The sequence below is a fragment of the Felis catus genome, chromosome B1 (assembly GCF_018350175.1).
Source record: "Felis catus isolate Fca126 chromosome B1, F.catus_Fca126_mat1.0, whole genome shotgun sequence".
Taxonomy (NCBI): domain Eukaryota; kingdom Metazoa; phylum Chordata; class Mammalia; order Carnivora; family Felidae; genus Felis; species Felis catus.
Genome location: NC_058371.1, coordinates 110,403,927 through 110,428,550, shown reverse-complemented (window position 1 = coordinate 110,428,550; position 24,624 = coordinate 110,403,927). Strand labels below are relative to the sequence as shown.

The 24,624-nt window shown below is 37.2% G+C and overlaps 1 protein-coding gene across 2 annotated transcripts in view; it reads left to right on the top strand.

The window, feature by feature from the left end:
• The window catches only part of ANK2 (ankyrin 2), a 671,298-nt gene that overhangs the window by 155,967 nt on the left and 490,707 nt on the right, over positions 1–24,624 (top strand). The window lies entirely within an intron of this gene.

The following is a 24,624-nucleotide window of genomic DNA, read 5'->3' as shown; positions in this document are numbered from 1 at the left end:
GCAAAGCCCCCAGGCTGTATCAGCTTCTATCTTTTTTCCCCTAGGAGACCTCATTGAATGGGTCCGCGATGTGCTGAGTGTATGCAGCTAGTGAATACTTTCTGATTTGCCTAGGAGTTGGGTGTCTACTCACGGTCACTTGTGTTTCTTCTCACTTGTATTTGTTATTATAATTATGCAATTCAATTAAATATTACATAGGCAGATGAAACATGTTTGAAAAAATTATTTCTATAAAAAATGGAATACTTTGTCAAGACTTGATAAAGGTGAATGAAGGTGGGCTAGAAAACTAAAAGTTTGGGGAAAAATTCACCAAAAATCTTGAAAGATCTGAATCCAAGTTGCTTCTCATTTGGCTTGATAGCTATTTATATATCTTTCTTATGATTCTTGATTCTACCTTTTTCAGTTTATAATCAACACGTGGACCTGATTGCTCTAGATAAGGTTATAGGAGAGTGAGTGTTTTTCAATAGATTTAAAAAATAATGCAATAAAGGTTCAACCAAATGTGGTCTCATTTCATAAATTCCCCCAAATGAGTATAAAAATATCACTTAGATTTATGAATGTGTTTCTTAGTTACAGAAAAACTTGAAATTCTGATAAAAGGTTTTCAAAAAAGTGATAGACAACGGTACTCACTCAGGTACTCTTATCACAAAAATGAAACAAACTGGCCTATTGTTTTTTTTTTTTTTACACTTATTTATTTTTGAGACACAGAGAGAGCACAAGTGGGGAGGGGCAGAGAGAGAAGGAGACAGAATCCGAAGCAGGTTCCAGGCTCTGAGCTGTGAGCACAGAGCCCGACATGGGGCTCGAACTCACAAACCATGAGATCATGACCTGAGCCAAAGTCAGACGCCCAACCGACTGAGCCACCCAGGTGCCCCATGGCCTATTCTGACTTAATATTAAACTTATTGGTCCTTAAGCGATAGAATAGATCATGAGTTTGGTTATTTAGATGAGGGATTGCAATTTTTTTTTTTTAAGGACTAGATAGTAAATAATTTTAACTTTGTGGATCATATAGTTACTACTCAACTCTGCTCTTGTACTAAGTGCAGCCATAGGCAAGGTGTAAATGAGTCAGTATGGTTGTGTTCCAATAAAACTGTATTTATGGGCGCTGAAATGTGAATTTCATATAATTTTCACATGTCATGAAATATTATTCTTGTTTAGATTTTTTTCCAACCATTAAAAAATTTAAAAACTATTTTTAGCTCACAGGCTGTAAAAATCATGTGGCAGACTGGATTTGGCCTTCAGGCCCTGATTTACCAACTCCTGATCTAGACACCGTTACCTTTCTCACAACCTTCTAATCAGGTTGTGTTAGTATTACAGAAACACATCGTGTTCATATTTGCTTACACATTTTTTGGCTCATATTTCTTCTTGTATAGAATATCTTCTGTTCTTTTAATCCAAAAATCAGCTGACTTCTCTGTCCTCCCTTATTATTTCCCAGACCTGCTAGCCCTCAGGTATCTCCCTTGCCACCAAATTCTTTTAAGTACCTTCAGTCTCTTTCACACAATTAGTGTGAATTAGTTTATTATTTCAGAGATGTGAGCTTTGATTTTTTTGATTATCACATTTTAGAGCAGAGACTATGTGGTATAGTCCCTCTAATTCCCTTCGCATAATATTGGGCATGTAGATGGATAAATACTTACTAGAATGACATGTTTGCTATCAAAATACAATATTTATTATTCTTCTATTATGTTTTAAAGCACTTTTATTTGGCTCTTTGGTCTCAATATGCTCTTTTTTCCCCCTCTGGGTTTTCACTTGGTCTTCCCTCACTAGAATTCCTTCTCTGTCCATAATCATGCTCAAGTTCTCTCTTTGTAAAACCTAGCAACAATAACAATGAATCTTCCATTGACATTGATACTCATCTATTCCCTATTGAGTTAAGGAATTCAATTATTCCTTGAGATAATGTTTTTTCAGGATCCTTTAGATACTCAAAAGGAGACACATGAGCAGGGCCCTAGCTTCTTTCTGGGAATGCTTCCCAGTCATGGCACATGGAGGTGGAGACCAAATGGAACACAGTCTCACTGGGCGGAAGGGGCAGAGATCATTGTTTACGCATGCTGAAGCAGCTGGAATTTGTAGGGCAGGGTCCTGGAGAAGAGGAGAGTCACAGAAGTCTGTATCCTTAGCCAAAGGCTGACCTGCACATTTGTAAGGAATTCCCTGTTACAGAGATGAGAGCTGAATGAGATACAGAGGTTGCATAGTGCTGGGAGTTGTTTAAGTTATGGCCCAGTTAGAATAGATACTTCTTTGGGCACCTTGAGTGTCCAGCTGAGACCCTATGAAGGCTGCATTCCAGTAAGTGTGTGGAGTAAGGAGTAAGAGCTATGCTCTAAGTTCAAAACAGATTTGCCCTAACAAGTAATGCAAAACTGACTCTGATGGGACCAAACAGATCTGTGAATAATTTAACTGCCTTTTGCAAAAATGCTCAGCACTCTTGCAGGAAGATGGCATAATCTAGACTTCCTATAATGTCTCACCCACAGTGTTTACTATACAATAAAACCTTTCTATTTATTTGAATAAAAAATTCAAAGAAACAAGAACAATGAGACCCATAATCAAGAAAAAAAGTTGAGCCAATAGCAGCAGTACCTGAGATAATTCAGATATTGCCATCCCACGAAAAGTCTGTAATGTCTTTCCCCATATTTGTTGTTGTTGCTGTTTTGTTGTTGTTAATATTGAACCCATGCTCAAAGTCCTATTCAAATGGTAGGAGATTTTCAAGAGGCTTCTCTGAATTCCTCCAGCTTGAAATAATTTATTTCTCTTGACTTCTCTCTGGTTTATGTCTCTTCCAGGCTACCATATTACATTAATTATATTATATTATATTATATTATATTATATTATATTATATTATGTTATGTTATGTTATGTTATGTTATGTTATGTTATTTTATTTTATTTTATTTTATTTTATTTTACATTAATTTATTCATGATATGAAATGATACTAATGTTATCTCCATATCTACGTGTTTTCCCCCCTGGTTGAGGTCAGGTTTTTTGTTTTAGCTTCTTATTTTTATCTATTTTTTTAAGTTCATTAATTTATTTTGAGAGAGAGACAGAGAGGCAGAGAGGCAGAGAGAGTGTGAGCGGGAAAGGGGCAGAGAGAGAGAGGGAGAGAGAATCCCAAGCAGTTGACCTGGGGCTCAATCTCACAAACCATGAGATCATGACCTGGGCCAAGATCAAGAGTCTGTTGCTTAACCAACTGAGCCACCCAGGTGCCCCTGTTTTTGTTTTTTAAATCTTTTTAGTCACTAATGGACGTGCCCACCAAAATCATATAATAAGCACTCAGTTATTATTTTTGAATATACGAGCAAAAGATGTATGTGTTCTATATACTCCTGTTTAAAAAATACTCACTTTCTGGGGGTGCCTGGGTGGCTCAGTTGGTTGAGCTTCTGATTCTTGATTTCAGCTCAGGTCATGATCTTATGGTTCGTAGGTTTGAGCCCCCCATCAGGCTCTGTGCTGACAGTGCGGATCCTGCTCCGGATTCTCTCTCTCTCTCTCTCTCAAAATAAATAAACTTAAAAAAATATATATTCACTTTCTGAAATTTTTATATTTTGTATTTACTCATGTACATATATATATGAATGGAAAATCTTTAATGTTATCATGGATCATGAGTTTTTATAGAGGTTTCCACAAATTAGCTGGCTAAAGTGATTGCTTTTCTCTTCCTTTGTATAAATGGAAAAAATAATTGCTTATTGTTTTTATCCCAGAATATTGAACATAAATTTATTTATGTTTATCTTCTCCACTGCAAGTTCTTTGGGAACAGAAAGTTTGTTTTGTATCTTCTGTATTTTCAACATTTTCTGGCACAATAGTAAATGCTCAACAAATATTTATTAAATGCGTAACATTGGGTGTTTGGCCAAACTTTGCTAAATATGATACACATTTTATCATTCATTATAAATTATTTTAAACCATTTGAGTGTCAAAAAAAAGCTTTCAGAGTTTTAAAATAGTTTTCCTCAGAAATTTTACGTGGAATATAAGGCCTATTAACTAAAATCTATATTTTAACAAAAATAAGTAGTCTTTTTCTTGTTAGTTACTTTGAAGACGATTTTAGCTGTACATTTTATTGCTATTTGTACATATAATACTGACAGTATTTTTATGTTCCCTTTGTTAACAACTCAGAAATTAGAGAAAAATCAGTTGGTGGGGAATTGTCTGGTTATATAGAGGGTGGAAGTGGTTAATAGAATGTTTAATGTCATCATCTTTTAAAGCTGAAATGGACCCTAGAGATCATGTAATCACTAGAGATGTTGAAAATGAGTTCCAGGAAGTTATGGACAGTGGTTTGCAGAGTCAAAATAAGTCTCTATTTTGTATAATTAATGAAACTTTTTTCAAGCAAAAAATACACATACACACATACACACACACTATATATATATATATATATATATATATATATATATATATATATATATATATATATTGCATTCTGAAAATACACAGAAATTTGCATTTTAAAATGTAACTAAGATAAATATCCAATATCAAAAATATACTTTTTGGGGAAAGTTTTAGCAATGTAAACTCTAAAGTTTTAGCAACGTTAGCTCTAAATTATTTTAATTTTGATACTTTGTTTCGACTCTACAGAAAGGGAGCCCTGTCTGTTTTCTAACCTCTCACCTTCCCACCCCCAAAAGAGAAACAAACCAGCAATGCTCAAAGGGATAAATCCAGCCTTTGTTCTACCAGATTCTTTCAATCTGGCACTGGCACTGCTACTGGCTTGGTTTGATTATAGTTAATCCACTGCCTACAACATGACAAATGTTTTTGGTCCAAGTTGAATGGTAAAGTCTTTTCAAATGGGAAAAGCAGTTGTCAGCTGTCGTTGTTGTGGTCCCAACATGTATCATGTCAGGACAGCCAAACAAAGAGGAGGATGATTCAGAATGCTGACCTGGGTACACTGAACCTTATTAACTTGGATGGTTTCCTAGAAGGCCTGAAAAAAGAAATCAGGGCATAAACCCTATGTTATATTTTGTCCCTTTGATGGATATAAATTTATCAACTAGCTGACATCAAGTGGTGTGACAAAATTGTGAATTGCAATTTCTAAGTCCCCTATAAATGATATGTTTCTCTTCTTAAAATCTCAATTTTTGAAGGTTTCCTTAAAATATTTGTTTCCCAGTTTATTAAGCCTGTTTAGCGGAAAGTATCTCACTTACAGTTCTTGAATTCTATGAGTGCTGTTTCTCTTGAAGTACTCATTCAAAAAGATAAACTTGAAATTCACTTGAAGACTGTGCCTACTCTTAATGATTGCTTTTATGGGAGATATTGCCTTCTTTTCTCTTTGGGGTGAGGATGCATGATATTGTTTCTAGAATAGAATATACCGACTGTGATACACATTTAGGGATGTGTGCTCTACATAGCCTATCTTGGTCTTTCTAGGTACAGTGGATCCCACAATTCTGCAGAGCTATACTGAGTAGATTAGAATAAACACTTATCTCAACTTTATGTTAGATGTCTACTTTACTTTTTTTGGCTATCCTATTATATTTTTTTAGAACTTTCTTTTTATCTTTTCCTTCTGTTTTTTTTTGTGGGTTCCTGATTGTTTTCCTTTTTTTTTTTAATGACCAATTTCTAGTTTACAAAATTAATGTGAGAAATGGAAGTACACCGTGATATTTTATTTACTAGTAAAGCATGTCATGATTCAATAGGTTTATTTACTAGTAAAGCATGTCATGAGTTCTTTCTTTGGAAAGAACTGAGTTTATGGTCTTTATTTCACATCCCAGCTGTTAGGGAATTACTAAACCCATAGGGAGTTGCATGAGTTATTTAATTGGCGTGAATTATTTGAGTTTAAAGAAGCACAATCATCCCACAATGTAGTGTAAGCCAGTATTGGATGAATCCACATTCTTCAAGGAATCAGGGTAGCAAAGGTCTGTGGAACTGTGATGTTTTCTTAGTTGAGTGCCGTTTTAAATTTATTTCTGCTTTTATAGCTGGTTAAGTGGAAACACATCATTCTTAAGCATCCTGCCTTATTACTACCTAAAAAAAAAGCCATGCTATGAAGAGAGACTACTTAAAAGATGAAATAAACAAATAGGCTTAGGAAATGTTAAACTAATAATACTGAGTAGTTTATAGTATATTCAGACTGTCCCCATTTTCTCACCTCGTTTTCTTCCTTTATAAACACAGTACAAGGGAGTACACACACAGTACTCCTTGCCAAATAGTTTTGTTCTTTCACAGTGGGAGAATAGGAAAGAGCTTCATCCTACCTTGCTGCTCTGGGATTTCCTTTCCTCTTCCCTGAAAATGAGTCTTAAAATTTGGCTCCTCAGTCTTTGAAGTCTTAGATTCTAGAATGAAAATAAGTATCCAAAGCATGGTGTGGTTTTGCTACTTCAACCTATGTGGTAAGACCACCTACAATGACTAGATACTTGGGCCACAGAATATTACGTGGCCTTCAAGGAATGCATTATGGGATGGATTCATTTTCATACATAATTCCCAGTGCTATCACTCTGAAGAATAAAGACTGTAGCAAAAATTAATGCTATAAATTTCTATTGGCCCTGTAATGTTAGGCGCCTATCCAAAGACTGTTTAATCCCTATAAGAGCTCACTTTCATCTGTAGTGGAAAAAATCGTGTATAGTAGAAGAGAAACTGTTTTCCAAAGAATAACTTAACAGCTATTTTTTTGAGACCTTACTATGTGCCAGGTGTAATGTTACTGTTCCAGGCACTTTTCCTATTTAATCCCATTTGCTTTTCACCACAGCTCTGGGAGTGAGTGTTTTTAACTCTATTTTATAGGTAAGATTAATTGAGACATAGAGAGGTTATGGGACCTGCCTGATGACACACAAATAACCATTAGCAGAGCCTGGTCTTGAATCAGTTTCCTTTGACTACTAGTTTTTTTGTTTTTCCTTCCTCTTCGTACTCTCTTTGTGTCTCAGTGAATATGTTATAGGTTTAGTTTATCTGGTTATAATAAAATCGGCTAAATTAATAGTCTTGTTGTATTGTTTCTATATATGACTATTCCTGTCATGTCCAGTTAACAGTTACTCTTTCAGGGGCCCCTGGGTGGCTCAGTTGGTTAAGCGTCCACCTCTTGATCTCAGCTCAGGTTTTGATCTCAGGGTCATGAGTTCAAGCCCCACATTGGGCTCTGCACTGGTCATGGAGCCTACTTAAACAACAACAACAACAGCAAAACAATTACTCTTCTATAGAAATAGGGTGACAATATAAATTATTCTTTAAGGAAACACTGTTTGAGAGGGAAAGGGTGCTATTAGTTATTCTGGAAAAATAGGCTTATACCAGAATTATCCCAGGCAAATTAGGATGCATACATGCCTTGATTATAAAACAAAAACAACAGAAACAAAACTTGAGGTAGTATAGCTTACTAGGAACAGCAGCTCTTGTGACATTGTGAAGTTCAAACTCTGATTCCAGTATTTAAGAGCTACGTGATTTTTGTCAGTGCCTCCCCACTGTTTTAGTTTCCTCATATGTAAAACAGGAGTATATTACTAGTACCTGTTTAATAAGGCCATGTGTTTTAAGTGAGGTAATACATGTATAGCATTAAAACAGAATAAGTACTGATGTTATCTATTGTTATATGTAGAAAGAAAATGACTTCTGGAAATATACCTTCTTTGAGTGCTATCCAAAGATTTGTCAAAGATAAACATAGCTTCGTTGTTTCTTAGAATTAAAACGTTAGTTTTCCAGAAGTACTACATAATAAGTTCTCAACAAGTTTTTATTTAAAAAAATGAATATGTGGGGCACCTGGGTGGCTCAGTCGGTTAAGCGTCCGACTTCGGCTCAGGTCATGACCTCATGGTCTGTGAGTTCGAGCCCCGTGTCGGGCTCTGTGCTGACAGCTCAGAGCCTGGAGCCTGCTTCAGATTCTGTGTCTCCCTCTCTCTCTGACCCTCCCCTGTTCATGCTCTGTCTCTCTGTCTCAAAAATAAATAAACATTAAAAAAAAATGAATATGTGCTAGCATCCGTATGCGTTACAAAGATAATTTGTATTTCAAAGAGATACAAACGAATAGAGATGAGTTAGGACAGTTTGGATGATGGCAGTGGGAAGACGGGAGTTTTGTGTAGGAGAAATATTGCATGGAATTCCTGGGAAAGCATCTCAGATGGGATGTGGGATAGATGTGGGATGTTCTAGACAGCTCTCAGCCAGTGAAACTTCTCTGGATACCAGGTGGAAGGAAGAGGTGGAAATGGACGAGGCCCTTCGGATACATGGTATTTGCATAAAGATTTTACTGGCATTATGTGCTAGGAAAAGAGAAATAGGTTGTCAGGGTGAGAGAATTTGGCCCTTGAAATTAGACTATGTTTACTAATCTTGTAGAAGTCCCTTGGGCAAATAGCCTCAGCTTCATATTGGGGAGCTAGGGATAATAATACTGACTTTATGGAACTATTATAAGGATTAGAATGAAGCATGGGTGTGCATGTGCGCGCGCGCGCGTGTGTGTGTGTGTGTGCATGTATATAATGTTCTTGGTGAAAAGTCAGCAAATTGGGGCTTTTATAATTTTTTAGGGTCATAATAATATTTGATTCGTAGCATTTTGAAGTAAGGTATTTGATGGCTCTTTGTGAACATGAAGTGCTTTGCAGAGATAGGGACTTGCTGTGAATGCTGACATTGCCCCAGTTACAAGCCCTGGCCCTTAGGTGTGCTGCTATCATGAAATCGTGGTGTTCCCTGTTCATGTGATCAGAGCAGCGAGAATTTAGTAAAGGTTGTGACTCCTGTGTATGCTAAGAGTGTATTGAGGTTAAACTTGAAAGCATGATTGCTCTTTTTAGTCTCCTACTCCCCTTTGAATCCTGAGGTCACAGGCTATGGGGTTTTAGTACTTTTGAGCTTAATAATAATTTCTGAAAAAAACAGTTTGACTCCACATGCTTAATGCTGCCGTGACAGTGTCCTTTAAGGTGAGGACCTTAAGGTAAGATGAGGACCTTAAGGTACCTTTAAGGTAAATCTTCATGCATTTTCATATGCTTTTCAAATATCTTACTCAAATATTTTTACGAGTCATTCACTAAAACAGATAACATGTCCTCCAAATTTTCATTTCAACTACACTTTGGTTAAATGTTTGAGTTTTCTTTAGTTAAATTTTTAATGTTTCCTTAATAGCTCATTCTGATTTTTCTAACTCAAATCTTGTGAGTATGCCCAGAAATGTGAACTTCAATTTTCTCAGGTATAAAATGAAGATAATACCACTTCACAAGGTTGTTGATAGGTTAATAAGGTAATCTTTTAAGGTGCTTAGAAAAGTACATGATACCCACCAGTGTGAGATATCATTATTATGGTGAATATAAATAATAGTGCACTTTTAAATCTTAATTTGCTGTAAAGAACCTCAGGACATATTATCATAATAATTATCATTTGTCATTCTGCATTTTGCATCTATTATTCTCTATTCTATAATGGTCTTGCAGGGTTCTTCTCTTTTTAGAGATGGAGAAAATCTGCAGGGATATTGAATTATTTATTCAACGTCACACAGCTAGGAAATGGCAAAATCAGGATGCAAATACAAGCCTGTCTGACCCCAAAGTTTGTGCAGTTTCTACTGTGTCATAAGCGTATTCTTTTTCAACCTAATTATTTCATTTCTAAGCACCTACTCTTTACCAGATAACTCATAGGCCCAGCAATATAGAAGTGAATACAAACAACACTGGTTCTATCTTTGAGAAATTCAGTCTAGTCAGGAAAGGGGACTCCATACATTTATATAGATAGAAGACACCTGCTAGTCTTTTCTTTTTAAGGAAATTGAAATTGTTGGCTAACATCAAATCTTTTTTGACTATTTTCTCCGAGTGTGCTATAGAATGTTCCATAATTGCCTAAGAGGTATAGAAAACAATGAAATACACAGACTCAGAGATCCATATCATTCTTTTCTTAAAAATTTTTTGATGCTTATTTATTTTTGAGAGACAGACAGACTGGAATAGGGGAGGAGCAGAGAGAGAGGGAGACACAAAATCCGAAGCAGGTTCCAGGCTCTGAGCTGTCAGCACAGAGCCCCATGTGGGGCTCGAACACACGGACTGGGAGATTATGATCTGAGTCAAAGTCGGACGCTCAACCGACCAAGCCACCCAGGCGCCCCCTATCGTTCTTGACTGAAAGCATGATATTCTCTTGGATTAAGTCACTGCCCCAAGTTTTTCACCATCTTTTAGCTATTCCAGCATGACTTCACAGGAGTGAAAACAAGAGGGAAGTTTGTTATACTCATGTTTTAGTGATGGTTTCTCTGAGTCATATCAGTGAAACAGGCTTTAGAACAGCAGAACTCATAGATATGATAAGGTTGCATGATCTGAATGCCAGGTTTGGTGTATAATATTTCTTTCTTTCCTTGATCTTTATGAACAGCAAGTGATAAAATTTCAAGTAATTCACTAAATGCCTGGCAGGGTTAATGAACAAATTTTACCACTTGGTGACATCAGGATGCTGATGCATTAGATACATTCGTTGCAATAGTTTTCTAAGGCCACTCCCAAAGGAGACGCTCAGAAGCGAAGCATCAGTGTGCTGGTAAATGACCTAATGGTAATTTAGTTATCCTGAATGCTATTAAACATATTTTTCTAATGGAAATTTTTATTGTGATAAGCATTGAGTCACTTAGTATCATTGCTATCATATTTCATGTATCTGGGTAAAAATACAGATGGTACTAAAAACAGCACATTAGCCTAATGCCACAGTGGATGACATCAGTATTAGGGAGACATCAATACACTGATCATAAAGGCTTTGAATCTTCTCTTTCACACATGTGAGTAGGCAAGCCTGTTTTCAAATGAAAAGAAAAAATCATTCAAAGAAGAATTTGCAAAAGGAATTTTCACTTTTTTCATTTATTAATGAAGACTGGGATTACTTTCTCCACCAATTTTATGATCCTTTAGGTGAAGAGTATCATTGGTTTCTCTCCAGACTGGCAGAAAGTTATCATTGTCTCTTCTTTGGGAAATTAAATAGATTTTTAGAACGCTGCACTGAGGTCACAGCTTTACTATGGGCTTGCAGAATACTGGCACTTAGGTGTTTTCTAAACAAGTGATACGATCATTGTAAGAACCCAAAGGAACACTTTTAATTCATAAGCAGCTGCATTACATAGTTCAGTTACTTCGAAATCCTGCCCATGACCCCCAGAATGTGTTCTCACACTAGAGAGTAATGCAGCTCCTATGTTTAAAAAAATGCCAACAACAACAGCAACAACAAACCAGGAAAGCCATCAAGTCAAGTCTATTTTCCTAAGTATTTATGAATTGCAAAGTCAAAACACGAACAAAAGCAACTTAAAAATAGTTTTCTTGGCTGGCAGTAATTTCAGAAACCAGCTAGGAAACTGTTCAACTCTGGGAGTAAGTGGCAAAGTGAAAGCATTCAAACCGTGTGTTTCGATGTTGGCACATTGTGGCCTGTGCATTGCCCCTAATTGGGCTGGGTCTGTGAGCCCGACTCTCATTTTGTCTGGACAGCTACACAATGGAAGCATTTGTTCTCATTCTCTTGTCGCCCTACTGCTTCAGCTCCGGGCCACTGTGCCCAGACTCCAACAGAGCACAAGGATCTCACGTTAGAATGCTTTGAAGGGTCAGCAGGATTGCTGGACTTGGAGTAAAGCTCTGACTTATGTCCACTGGCTATTTAGAGAGTTCAGCTGTTTGCAAACTGCTTTCCGGCTACAAGGGGAAGGAGCTGAAATGCACTTTCAAAAGCTTTTTTGTTTTTTTTGCCATGTGTGTGATATAGACTATGGTCTGAAAAAGTTGTTTGGAGCCCAAGTTGTTTATTCACCGGGGACGTATTCTCAAGTGCAAACATGAATTTCTCCTGCATGCAATCTGTTGCCAAACCCTTTGGTGTGTCTATGCAAGTAACAATTCTGAGAGGTAATATGTGTGCCTTGGAAAGAAAGTACAAATCACTTCACCAGAAGAAAATAGAGAGGAGGGGGAAAAAAGAAGATTGAGGAACACAGCATAAAACTCAGCTTACTGTTATCTCTCTTCCTTTGCAGGAAGGAAAAATCAATGTGTGGGTGCTGGTAAGCCTTTTCCCCAGGTAGAGAAAGACAGACAGCCTTTGAGTTCTCATTTAGTTCACCTCAGATGCTACGGCGGGGGTTAAAGACATTTTGGCCAAGTTTGTTATTGCTGCCAGGGGGCTGGTTGGGATAAACGCTGTAAATGCGGAGCTCACACATCTTGCTTGTTGTTCATTTCTGCTGTCACCAACCCGAGACCTTATAAATTAGGGTTTTCTCTCTGTCTTCAACCTTGGAAACATGACCATGGCCACTTACCTAAGAACAGCTCCTTTCACTGAGTCATCACTGACTTCACAGTAAAACTGTTCTTTAGAGGAAAACAGACCACTTACCTCCAAGTGTAAGGAAGCTCTCAGCTTATTAACTATTTGCAGACATGCTAATTAAAATGCAGCTTCATGGATTTTAGGGGAAGATTCTTCGTCAGTCATGAACTCGTTGTTTCAGTTCCCCTTCCCTAGTCTACTAGCTCCCTTCCAGCTGATCCGACAAGTCTTGTTTGTCTACTAGCCAGGCCCTCTCCCTGAGCTTCTCTGATAACTGGTCATGAGGAACTGGCCAGTTTTTAGAGATCCAGTTATTCAGGTTTTCACTCGGGCGAAATGAACACCATATCTGCTTCAAAAAACCTTGTATGATTATAGCTTTTGGTCCTCCATGACAGATGTTTCTTCCCTCTCGTGGGTTTCCCATGAGCCTTGTGTTTATTGACCTAGTCTACCAGTCTTCTTTCTTTGCTCAATGCTTCTTATTTGTGCCTTTGTCCTTGCTATTTTTTCAATGGGCCCTTCTCCGTAAGAGGAGTTCAAATGGAAAATATCACTTGCGTCAAGCAAAAATTATCTGCGTACGTGATTATAGAGAAATAAGCTGACGTTCTTTCTTTCTTTCTTTTTTGAAATTAATCTCGGGACGCCTGGGTGGCTCAGTCAGTTGAGTGTCCGACTTCAGCTCAGGTCATGATCTCACAGTCTGTGAGTTCGAGCCCTACACCAGGCTCTGTGCTGACAGCTCAGAGCCTGGAGCCTGCTTCGGATTCTGTGTCTCCCTCTCTCTCTGCCCCTCCCCTGCTCGCGCTCTGTCTCTTTCAAAAAATAAAAATAAAGATTTAAAAAAATTTAAAAAAAAGAAAAAAAGAAAGTAATATCTACACTCAACATGGGGCTCAAACTCACAACCTGAGATTGAGAGTCTCATGCTCCATTGACTGAGCCAGCCAGGTGCCCCTAAGCTGATCTTCTCTAACTCTTAGAATCGGCTTCTTTATTTTTCACATTTCAAAAAAGTACTAAAAGGATTGCTTATCAGAAATTAGTTGGCTGTTGAAATTTCCTCCTCAGTGCAAATGAAGGGATTAGAGCAGATGATCTCTTAAGGGTCTCCCTAGCCCTAAAAATTTTCATGCACTGATGATCTGTCTTCTTGTGGAAGAGGACAGATGGATGCTCAGCTCTCCATACTGCACATCTTTTTGATCAATGAGTTGAACATCTGTTTGGGACCTCTTACACCAACACACTGCAATTCCCATTGCTCAGTGTTTCAGCTAGCAGCAGCAGAATGCCTCTCCAGAAGGTGTCAGGCCTCCTGTCTCTGGAAGAGCTTCTTCTTCTCACTGTTTCCAAGAATAATAAAAGAGCTAGCTCCTTCTATATCCATTCTTTGAGACTGGTTAATCTATTTTGGAGTAATGCGGAAAATATGTGTATTCCTCTCAAAAATCTCAAAAGAACAGAGATTCAATATTAATTTATAAACCTTAACATATAAGTCAAAAAGGTAAGAATATATTTTGACTTATTTCATCAAGGGAGAAGCCAATCTTTTAAAAAAATCATAGACTTTATATTTAAAACAATTTTATATCTATAGAAAAGTTGAGAGGGGTGCCTGGCTGGCTTAATTGGTAGGGCATGTGACTCTTGATCTCTGGGTCATGCGTTCGAGCCCCATGTTGCGCATAGAGATTACTTAAAAAAAAAGTTGAGCAGATAGTAGAAAATTCCCATATCTCCCCCTCAATCCCCCATTTTACCTATTATTAACATCTTACAAAAGTATGATGCATTTTTTTTATTAAAATTTTTTTTAGTGTTTATTTTTGAAGAAGAGATAGAGCGTGAGCAGGGGAGGAGCAGAGAGAGAGAGGGAGACACAGAATCCAAAGCAGGCTTCAGGCTCTGAGTTGTCAGCACAGAGCCCTATGTGGGGCTTGAACTCATGAGCTGTGAGATCATGACTTGAGCCGAAGTCAAATGCCCAACTGACTGTGCCACCCAGAAGCCCCAAGTATGGTACATTTCTTAAAAGTTAATAAATTTTTATTAATTATAGTTATTGGTTATGGTATGCGCCTTTGTTTTTAACCTAATGCTCCTTTTCTGTTCCGAGATCCCATCCAGGACACCACATCACATATACTCATGTCTTCTTAGTCTCCTCTTAGCTGTGGCAGCTTCTTCAGGCTTTCTTGTTTTTGATGACCTTGAGAGTTTTGGGAGTACTGATGAGTCAACTGATAAGTCAACATAACTTATTACTGTTGACGTGGACCTTAGTCATCTGCCGGAAATAGTGTTTGTCAGGTTTCTCTACTGAAGCCAACTATTTTTAAACTAGTGTTGACTAGTTTTTCAAATAAAAGTTCTAGATTCTGGATTTGGAAGATTATTTGGAAATTATCATGAGGAAATGGACTTTAGTGTAATGAAAACATCGGATATAATACATTTGTTTTTCTTCTCCTGTCTAAAGAACACAGAATTAGTTATCTGTGACTTAGACCATTATCCTAGGGAGATAAATTTTGTGTGTGTGGTTGACACATCAAGAGATAAAAAGTGAGGAAAGAGAAGATGATTCCCCCCCCCCCCCCCCACCTCTGGGATGTGTCAGCTCCATGAAAGAATTTCTGCCCTGTTGATCATGACTGTTGGCTCATATATTTCTCATCTGAGAGACTTTTAAGGAAGTGACCATCCAGGGGTACTTTTAGTATTTTAGAACACCTTGCTCAGGAAGCATTTCCTAACCCTTGTCTGAATCTTTCTAGTCTTACTCTACTCAGGCTGATGGAATTGTGAAGCCTTTCCTGTAGCCTCAGGCTCATTATTTTGATTTAAAATTGAAAGAAATGTAGGGTGCCTGGGTGGCTCAGTCGGTTGAGCATCCCAACTTCGGCTCAGGTCATGATCTCAGGTTTTGTGGGTTCAAGCCCAATGTTGGGCTCTCTGCTGACAGCTTGGAGCCTGGAGCCTGCTGCAGATTCTGTTTCCCTCTCTCTCTGCGCCTCCCCCACTTGTGCTCTGTCTCTCTCTCTCTCTCTCTCTCTCTCTCTCTCTCTCTCTTATAAATAAATAAATAAATAAATAAATAAATAAATAAATGAAAGAAATATTACAAAGAATAACTCAGGTATGTCGTTACTTGACTATCCTGTCACCAATTTTAATATTAGTGAAAGTTAGCAGCGTCCTTAACAAAATACAGATGTGACCTTAGTTAGATAGCCTCTAATTTGGATTCTTCCAGAGTTTAGATTCTAAATACACATATTTGAGTTCAGCAAAGGGAGTCATCTTTAAATAAAACCCATTGCATAGATTAATGTGTATTATTAATGTGTATTTTCATATTTTCTTAGTGAGGTCCACAATGATTTTTATACTACTTATTTATATATTTCTCCATATTTTTTCTCATTTATTAATTAGTATTTTTTTTTTTGAGAGAGAGAAAGAGAGCATGAGCAGGGGAAGGGCTGAGGGAGAGAATCCCAACCAGGCCCCATGCCCAGTGCAGAGCCTGATGTGGGGCTTGATCTCATAACCATGAGATTATGACCTGAGCCAAAATCAAGAGTCTGGGACACTAAACCAATGGAGCCACCCAGACACCCCTCATTGTATTAATTATTGCTATAGGATGCATGCATACACAACTTCCTCTATTTTATCCTTTGGCTCACATATAAAAACACAATTTTCTTAGCCATTTAGTGTAGATGACAGGATCAAAAATATGATTTTCTTTTAGTTATTTTATTATTAAAGGTAGTTATATTATTAAAAGTAAATTATAAGCGGTAGGAGATTCATACTATTTCCTTAAAGTTTCTTATATTTATCCCCTTTTCTTTAGTTTCAGTGCTACTAGTTCAGTTCCCATCCTCTGCTTTTCTCAATCCATTAGCCACTCTACTACCAGACTGAGTTTTCTAAATACTAAATTGAATTATGTCTCTTGTGTCTCCACTGTAACTTGTCCATATCTGTACATCATGTGTGATGACTCTGGATTGCTGTCACTAATTCGCTGTCCTGCCTCCCCTACATGATTATGAGATCTCTGAGGGTAGGGACAGTGTCCCATTCACCTATGAATAACTGGCAGCACACTGTAGGCTCAGTAACCATGGGCTGGATAAATGAATGAGTATAACCACATTTGGAGGTTATCTGGTGGACATCTCCATGACTAAAATGTTGATGTTTGTTTTCGTTTCACAGCCCACATTTTAGAAGACTCTTAAAAATCTTTTGTGGACATTTTCAAACACAGGCCAAAGTAAGGAGAACAGTATAATGAATTCCCATGTAACCAGTCAGCTTCAAAAATCGACATCAGCTTGCAATTTTGTTTCATCTGCCTCCCACCCCACATTTTTTTTTGGTTTGAATTTGGTGGAGTATTTGAAAGCAAACACCAGACGTCATACCATTTACTTGTAAACATTTCATTAAGTATTTAACTAGTAAAGTTTTTTTTTCATCATCCCATTATCACACCCCTTTAACATAATTTAATACCAAATATCTAACGTCCATATTTCCTCAAAACTGCCTTTCTACAGTTGATTTGTTAAAATCAGGACCTGAACAAAGCCTGTACATTGCATTTGATTATGTTGAGGCATTGTTTAGTCTTCACATATAGGGGAGTGTCATTTATGTGAAAGATAAATAAGTGATGACCTGCATAAAAAATGTATTTCTGCTTTGTTTTCTCTCTATTCTATGTATGTAAACATTTAATAACATTAGGCCTAGAGTTAAACATTTGCCTGACTGAGCATTTTGGCTCATTCACACCGTTATTCATTCAGTAAATATTTATTGAGTGCCTACTCAATGTTAGGCACTGTTCTAGGCACAGAGAGTCAACAGTTAACAACATGGAGCTTATGTTCCAGTGGCTGGAGCCTCTGCACGTGTTCGCTTTAGACTTGAGCTGGGGTAAGGAGGGGTAGTTCCCGAATAAATCCAGAAGGTTTAATTGAGGCAGACTTGACATGTAGGAGCTAGGATCTAATTCTTAACGCTTGAGATGTTTTGCAATTGTCAGGTCCTTGTTAGAACATTATTGCCATTACAGTTATCTCTTTCTAACCTCTACACCAACCAGGCTGCCCCCTTGCTGGATGAATCTCTGTAAAACTCCATTTTGATCTTGTCATTGCCTTCCTAAAACAGCTGAAGCATGACTTGTCATTCCTATCAATAAAGGTCAAACCTCAATACCTATAAAAGTAACCCTAACTTACACTTTCAATTTTATCTTTTTGCTATATCAACTTTACTGTAACCAGGCTGGTCTCTTGAACTTGCCTTGAGTTAATTCTGCTCTGTAACTTTCTTAGGCTGGAATTAACTCATTACCTTCTCCTCTTTCTCTCCCCTTCCTTCTTTCCTCCAATTTTCTTTTCTATTCTCTCCTCTTAATTTCCTTAAAGCTCGGCTTAATTTTCATCACCTCTGTAAAGATTACACACCACCAAGCCATTTAATGCCTAATCCACCAATATGACACTTAATTTACATTGCCTTGATATATAAAACCACCTGTGGTTGGGGCGCCTGGGTGGCTTAGTCAGTTAAGCAGCTGGCTTTGGCTCAGGTCATGATCTTGCGGTTTGTGAGTTTCAGCCCCTCATCAGGCTCTGTGCTGACAGCTCAGCGCCTGGAGCCTGCTTCAGATTCTGTGTCTCCCTCTTTCTCTGCCCCTCCCCTGGTCACGCTGTCTCTCTCTGTCTCCCCAAAATAAATAAACGTTAAAAAATTTTTTAAAACCACCTGTGGGTGAGACCTAGGCTTTATAAATCAGAAAGCCCTGCATTTGATTTTCAGTCCAGCCACTTATTAGCAATATGGTCTTGGGCAAGTCTGTTTACTTCTTAGAGTCTCACTTTTTTTTTGGTCTATAGAATGTAAATATAGGTTGATTTTCATGGGGTTTCCTTGAATAATAATTAAGATAATATATGTAGTCAATATAATTTTTGATACTTGGAAACACTCTATAACTGGTAGGTTATTATTATTATTAATTATATTTTTGTCTAATTATGTCATCTCCAACTAGATGGGAAGGCACTTAAATAATGCCTTGTACACTGTTGATATTGCACATTGTTTTGTGAAGAGTCATTTTTAAGATCTTCCGCTTTTGGCTCCAGGGGTTCCCACACAGTCATTTAAATATTCATCCAGTTGTTCAGATGTGGTTTTTAGTAGTCATTTGAGAGTGGACAACACTAAGGCAGGAATGGAAACATACATCCCAGAAAATGGTCTAGAACATGTGGGAAAGAAACTGTACCTATTATACTATTTAAGTAGTTGCTAAAATTAGGCTAAAAAAGTGATTGAAATTAGTGAGCCTTTATTTTCATATGAGTTCCTTTATTAAGTTTAGGGGAAAAAAGGGATGTTGTGAATCTGATGCTGAGAGCATCTGTCTAGTTAATATTTTATTTGTTGCAAATGGTTCTCAGTGTTGTTTCTTTGCCAACCTCAAAGCAAAATACTCTGCCTTGAAAGAAGGAAATTAAGAGGCATGATATATTTCACTACAGAAAGCTGGTGAGAGTCCGGGAGAATCAAATTGAATTGTGGGTCTGAAGGAGGCCAAGAAAGAGCATTTTAAACCTAGCTAAGCATAAGACATTGCATCATTAAGCCGGGAGAGTTACAGGCTCATAGTGAAGAAGAAAGCACTTAAATTGCTCTCGATTCTCTTGGAGAAGAATAAACACGTATGCAAAGGCCCAAGATCTGATTTTCAGTGTCAAAAGGAAAATGCGTATTCTGTCAGTGGAGCTCCAATTATTCAAGGACTCAACCGAACAGCCCAATGGGAGCTGGAAGCAAGGACTTCATGCAGTAGCTTTGTGTCTTTGGCAGTCTCTTGAAATTGGGACTAAAATTAAAAGTAGTTGAGTGCAACCAGTTCTAAATGTCAGATGGAACACTTTGCTCAGCAGGCAGTGCACAACGCTGATTTTCCTGTTATGTTCTGCATTGTTATGTGAGATGTTGAATCAGGTCCTTGTTAGTGCCTTCACTAATACAAGAGCTGGAAAGCAACTCTACAATTAATATTCTGTGATGTTATTGCCTATTTGCCTTGAACTTTAATTGGGCAAGGTTTTTGTGAACTTGTTTTTTTTCTTTAAAAATTTTTTTCTTAATGTTTTTTATTTTTGGGAGAGAGAGAGAGACAGACAGAGTGCAAGTGTGGGGGGAGGGCAGAGAGAATCCGAAGCAGGCTCTAGGCTCTGAGCTGTCAGCACAGACCCCGATGCGGGGATCAAACTCATAGAACGTGAGATCATGACCTGAGCCTAAGTCGGATGCTTAACTGACTGAGCCACTCAGGAGCCCCATGAACTTTTTTTTCTCTTTTGACACCTGGAGACAATATTTGTCTTTCAATTTGATTGGTCTTTTCTATGAACACTTCTTATGAATGCTTAAAAGTTGTACTTTCTAAATTGCTACTAAGGCATAGAGAAGGTTGTTTACTACATAGAAAGTGAAATATGAGAAGACTTTTTTCAAAAGACTATTATGCGAACCATCTGATCTCTATGGTTACATATACTATTCTAAGGGAGTTTTAAACGATGGGTCTGATTTAAGCTTCTGAATACCTGTTTATGATTTTGGTAGCTCCTAGTAAGGCTACGTGAAGGTGGACACTGCATCCAATGTAGACATAGGGTAGATCAAATAAGATGAAGGCAGAAATGGAGAAATGGTGGGCTTTGAACACTGTATGTGCCAGAGGCCTGTTATTGATAGTTCATAGAGCCTCCTGGGAGACTGAAGAGCCACAATGCATGGCTCTATAACGGCTCTAGAACATTCATCCATGAGAGAATGCAAGTAGTACAAAAGATCCAGAAAATTGCTCCACATAGGGCAGTACTCCTCAAACTTTCACTTACATCAGAATTACCTGGAAGTCTAAAACACAAATTATTGGACCTCATTCTTGGAATTTCTAAATCAGAAGGTCTGGGGTGGGGCTTAACAATTTACATCTTTAGGGTGCCTGTGTGGCTGTCATTTGAGCCTCAGACTTCGGCCTAGGTCACGATCTCACAGTTCCTGAGTTCAAGGCCCGGGTGGGTTGGGCTCTGTGCTGACAACTCAGAGCCTGGTGCCTGCTTCAGATTCTGTGTCTTCCTCTCTCTCTGCCCCTCCTCTGTTTGCACTCTGTCTCTCTTTCTCTCAAAAATAAATAAACTTAAAAAAAATGAATTTACATCTCTGACAAGTTCTTAAGTGATGCTGATATACTGCTGGTCTGACATCCACTGAAATAAGGCGATGATTCTTGCCATATTTCTCAAACTTTAATATGCAGAAGGATCATCTTGGAGAAGTTGTAAAATGTGTAGTCTTTAAAAGTTACACTGGTGAGGCTCGGGACTCTGGTGTTATTAAAAACACCATTAGTGATTCTGCTGTAATTGGTCCAGGGACATTGGCCTAGGGACTCTAAGCCATTGGAACATCTCTAACCCTTTGGTATTTGAGTTTTTCATGTTGTCATAACCATTCATGGCTTGAATGTCAGTTAATTACTGTGAAGTTCTAAATCTCCTTGAAGAGCAAAAGAAGATGAAATGGAAACATTACAGTATTTTAATGGCTTACTGATAACATAGGCCAAGCCACATCTCATGAAAATATGATACTGTGATATAATATGATAAGCATGTAGCCAAACTTAAATATAACATGACTTTGGCATGAAAAAATTGTCTAATCTCCTGTTATTAAGTAAAATGTAAGTAAACCCAATCTTTTGAAGGAGGTAGCAGGATATAATGAAAAAGAAGACTTTGGAGATAGATAGATTATAGTTCTAACACTTACAAAGCCTGGGCAAGTTACTTAGCCTTTATGATGATTAGTTATCTCTTCTGTAAAAGGGATTTAGTAATTTATGTCTTTTTTTTAAACTTTTTTTTTTCCTTAGTAGGATCCATGCCCAATGTGGAGCCCAATGTGGGGCTTGAATTCACAGCCCTGAGATCAAGATCTGAGTTCAAAGGTCACTCAATCAACTGAGCCACCCAGGCTCCCCAGTAATTTTTGTCTTATATGTCATGAAGAATAAATAGATAATATATAGAGCTTTTAATATATTGCAGATGTTTGCTAAATGATAGTTAAAGAAGAAATGATAGACCACAGGCATCTCTCATTTCATAAATTTTTTTTCATTTTGGTTTAACTGTGATATGGAAGATGCTTATTCAACTTAACATTCCTTGGTCAGCCATTTCAGCCAATGCTTTTGTACAGATTTTAGACTGACTCTGAAGTAAATTTCATCCCTCAGGTTTCTTTCGTATAAGAATTATTGAGATATCTGGCTGGCTCAGTCAGTAGAGCATGTATGTGACTCTTAATCTCAGGGTTGTGAGTTCAAGCTCCACATTGGGTATGGAGCCTACTTAAAAATTTAAAAATAATCAATTTGACAATAAATTTTGTATTAAAAAATAAAAATAAAAATAAATAAAAAATGAAAAATAATTATTAATGTAGCCTTTGCAGATATAAATTAAAACTAGGAAATTTTAAAACTAACTGTGGATGTTATGTGATGAAAAGAATGCCTTTTCTTTGATTAAATAGGTATATGGTGCATGCATATTTTCTGTTAGGCTAAGAAAATATTTTTTTAAAAAGAACAGATGAATTTGTATATACTGGCATGACCAATATCCACAAGGACAAAAAAAATCAAGTTCCAAAGCAGTATTATATAATTTTTTTAATGTTTATTTATTTTTTGGGAGAGAGAGAGAGAAAGAGAGAGAGAGAGAGATGGAGCATGAGCAGGGGAGGGGCAGAGAGAGAGGGAGACACAGAATGTGAAGCAGGCTCCAGGCTCTGAGCTGTCAGCACAGAGCCCAACACAGGACTTGAGCTCATGAACTACAAGATTATGACCTGAGCTAAAGTTGGATGCCTGACCAACTGAACCACCCAGATGGCCTAATTCACTGAATTTTTAATGTAAAATTGAAAGCATTCTTTTCCAATTATTACAAATTAAAAGGAGACCTTTAGAATATTATGAAAAACTGGATCTTAGTAGAAAAAAGGAATGAAAACAGAAGATAGGATGTTACAATAGAGACCTAGCATCAGAGAGACAATGGCTAGAATCCTGGATCAGCACTGATCATTTGTGAACTTCTTCAATATAGACTCTGAACCCATTCCTCATGGGCTTAGAGTGCGTAATATTTCACATGGCTATTGTGAGACTAAATGAATAAATGTATGTGAAACGTTTAAAGTCAAGACATGGCCTTCTTTCAACAAAGTATAAAACCTACCACCTTTTGAGTGCCAGCCTTATGCCAGGAGCATCTCTAATCTTCCAAGTAAGCTCATTTCATGAGAAGAACTAAGGCTCAGAGTTTAAGCAATTTTTGCGGGGCCTATAGTTAGCAAGTGGCAGAGTTAGGCCTTGAAGCCTGGCCAATAAGATTCCAAAGCCAGGCTCTTTCTGTTAAACTGCAGTTCACATCCTTTGACCTTTTCTCCCATAAGGCACAAATACACTTAAAATAGCTTTCTGAGAAAAGCCAAAGGGTATGATTGTGTAGTAAGTTCTCTCTGCAAATCTGTATAAGAAAACTATTTAGGTTGATTCATACAGGCTCGTAAGGCAAAGGTATAAAATACTTGAATATTCTGTGTGATCGAAGCCTGCTTTTGAAATGTGGCTCAGGAAGTCATCTTAATCGTCCTCACTGCCATCAACTCCAGATTATTCTGCGTATCATAGTCTGCCTAATTTTATTAACTTCTATAGTGGGGATACTCAGGAAAAATTGGTGCATTTTCCTTATAGTTTTAAAAATTGTTATGTAATCAGAGAAATGACAGAAACTTTAAAGAGCCTATAAACCCTAAAGAGAATAAACACAAAATAAAAGAGGAGGGATTAATAAGATTAATATGTATCAGAGAGAAAATGCAAGAAGAAGATCCTGTTGACAATTGAAGAAGAAAATGTATTAAATATTTGGAAATGAGCTTAGGAAAGGGTGTGCATGGACTATACAAAGAAACCTGAAATGTTTTTTTTGGGAGATGAAAGGAAAGATCGAATAAGGGATGGATGAGATGGCAAACAATTGTTGTGGTTGTCAATTCATGTAATCTATTTATAGACTGAATGCCCTCCTCTTAGGCCTTATTGGACCTTAAGGAATTAAACTCAAGAAATTGATACTAAGCTTTATTTGGAAAACACATAGGCATGAATCTAAAAGTATATTCTGGAAGAAAAAGAAAAAAGAGCAACAAAGAAGGATATATCCTACCAGATACAGCAAAACACATAAATCAGCAAAAATTAGGACTGAAGATGAGTGGAGCTGAAGAGATAAAAAGAATACACACACACACACACACACACACATACAATACACACTCATACTTAAATTATTTTTATAGAAATTTGGCAGTATTTAAAGTCATTAAAAAGATAATGGCTAACTAAATTTGCAGACCTTGAAATGACATGCATGAACTCTAGGCAGTGGCATGGAAAATAATTATAAACAATAATAATTAAGAAGAAGAATACAATAGTTTATATTTACAGTGTGTTAGATATGCTAGGTTTAAAGAAGTACATACTTAACATTCATGCGAGGATTATATTTACCTGTTAAACTGAGTACATATTCATATTCATAGATTTAAAGGAGAGAGAATGTGAATTAATAAGAACAGTGTTGAGTTCAGATAGTGGAGTAAGAATGATTTTTGTTGTTCCTAAAATTCTTTTACTGTTTTCATATTGTTTTAACAATAAAAGTTTTAATATTGGTTATGTAAACTTTTACGTAGAATATGACCAAAGCATCAAAGTATTGTTTGGCATATTAAACTTGAACCAATAAAGACAGTTCTCTAGTATGAACACAAGAGTTTCATCTTGTTCACAAGTATCATGAGCATGTCAAATCTACGAATGTTGCTTAAAGTTCCCTATGATTAGATATTTTCATAATTTCTTAAATCTGTTCC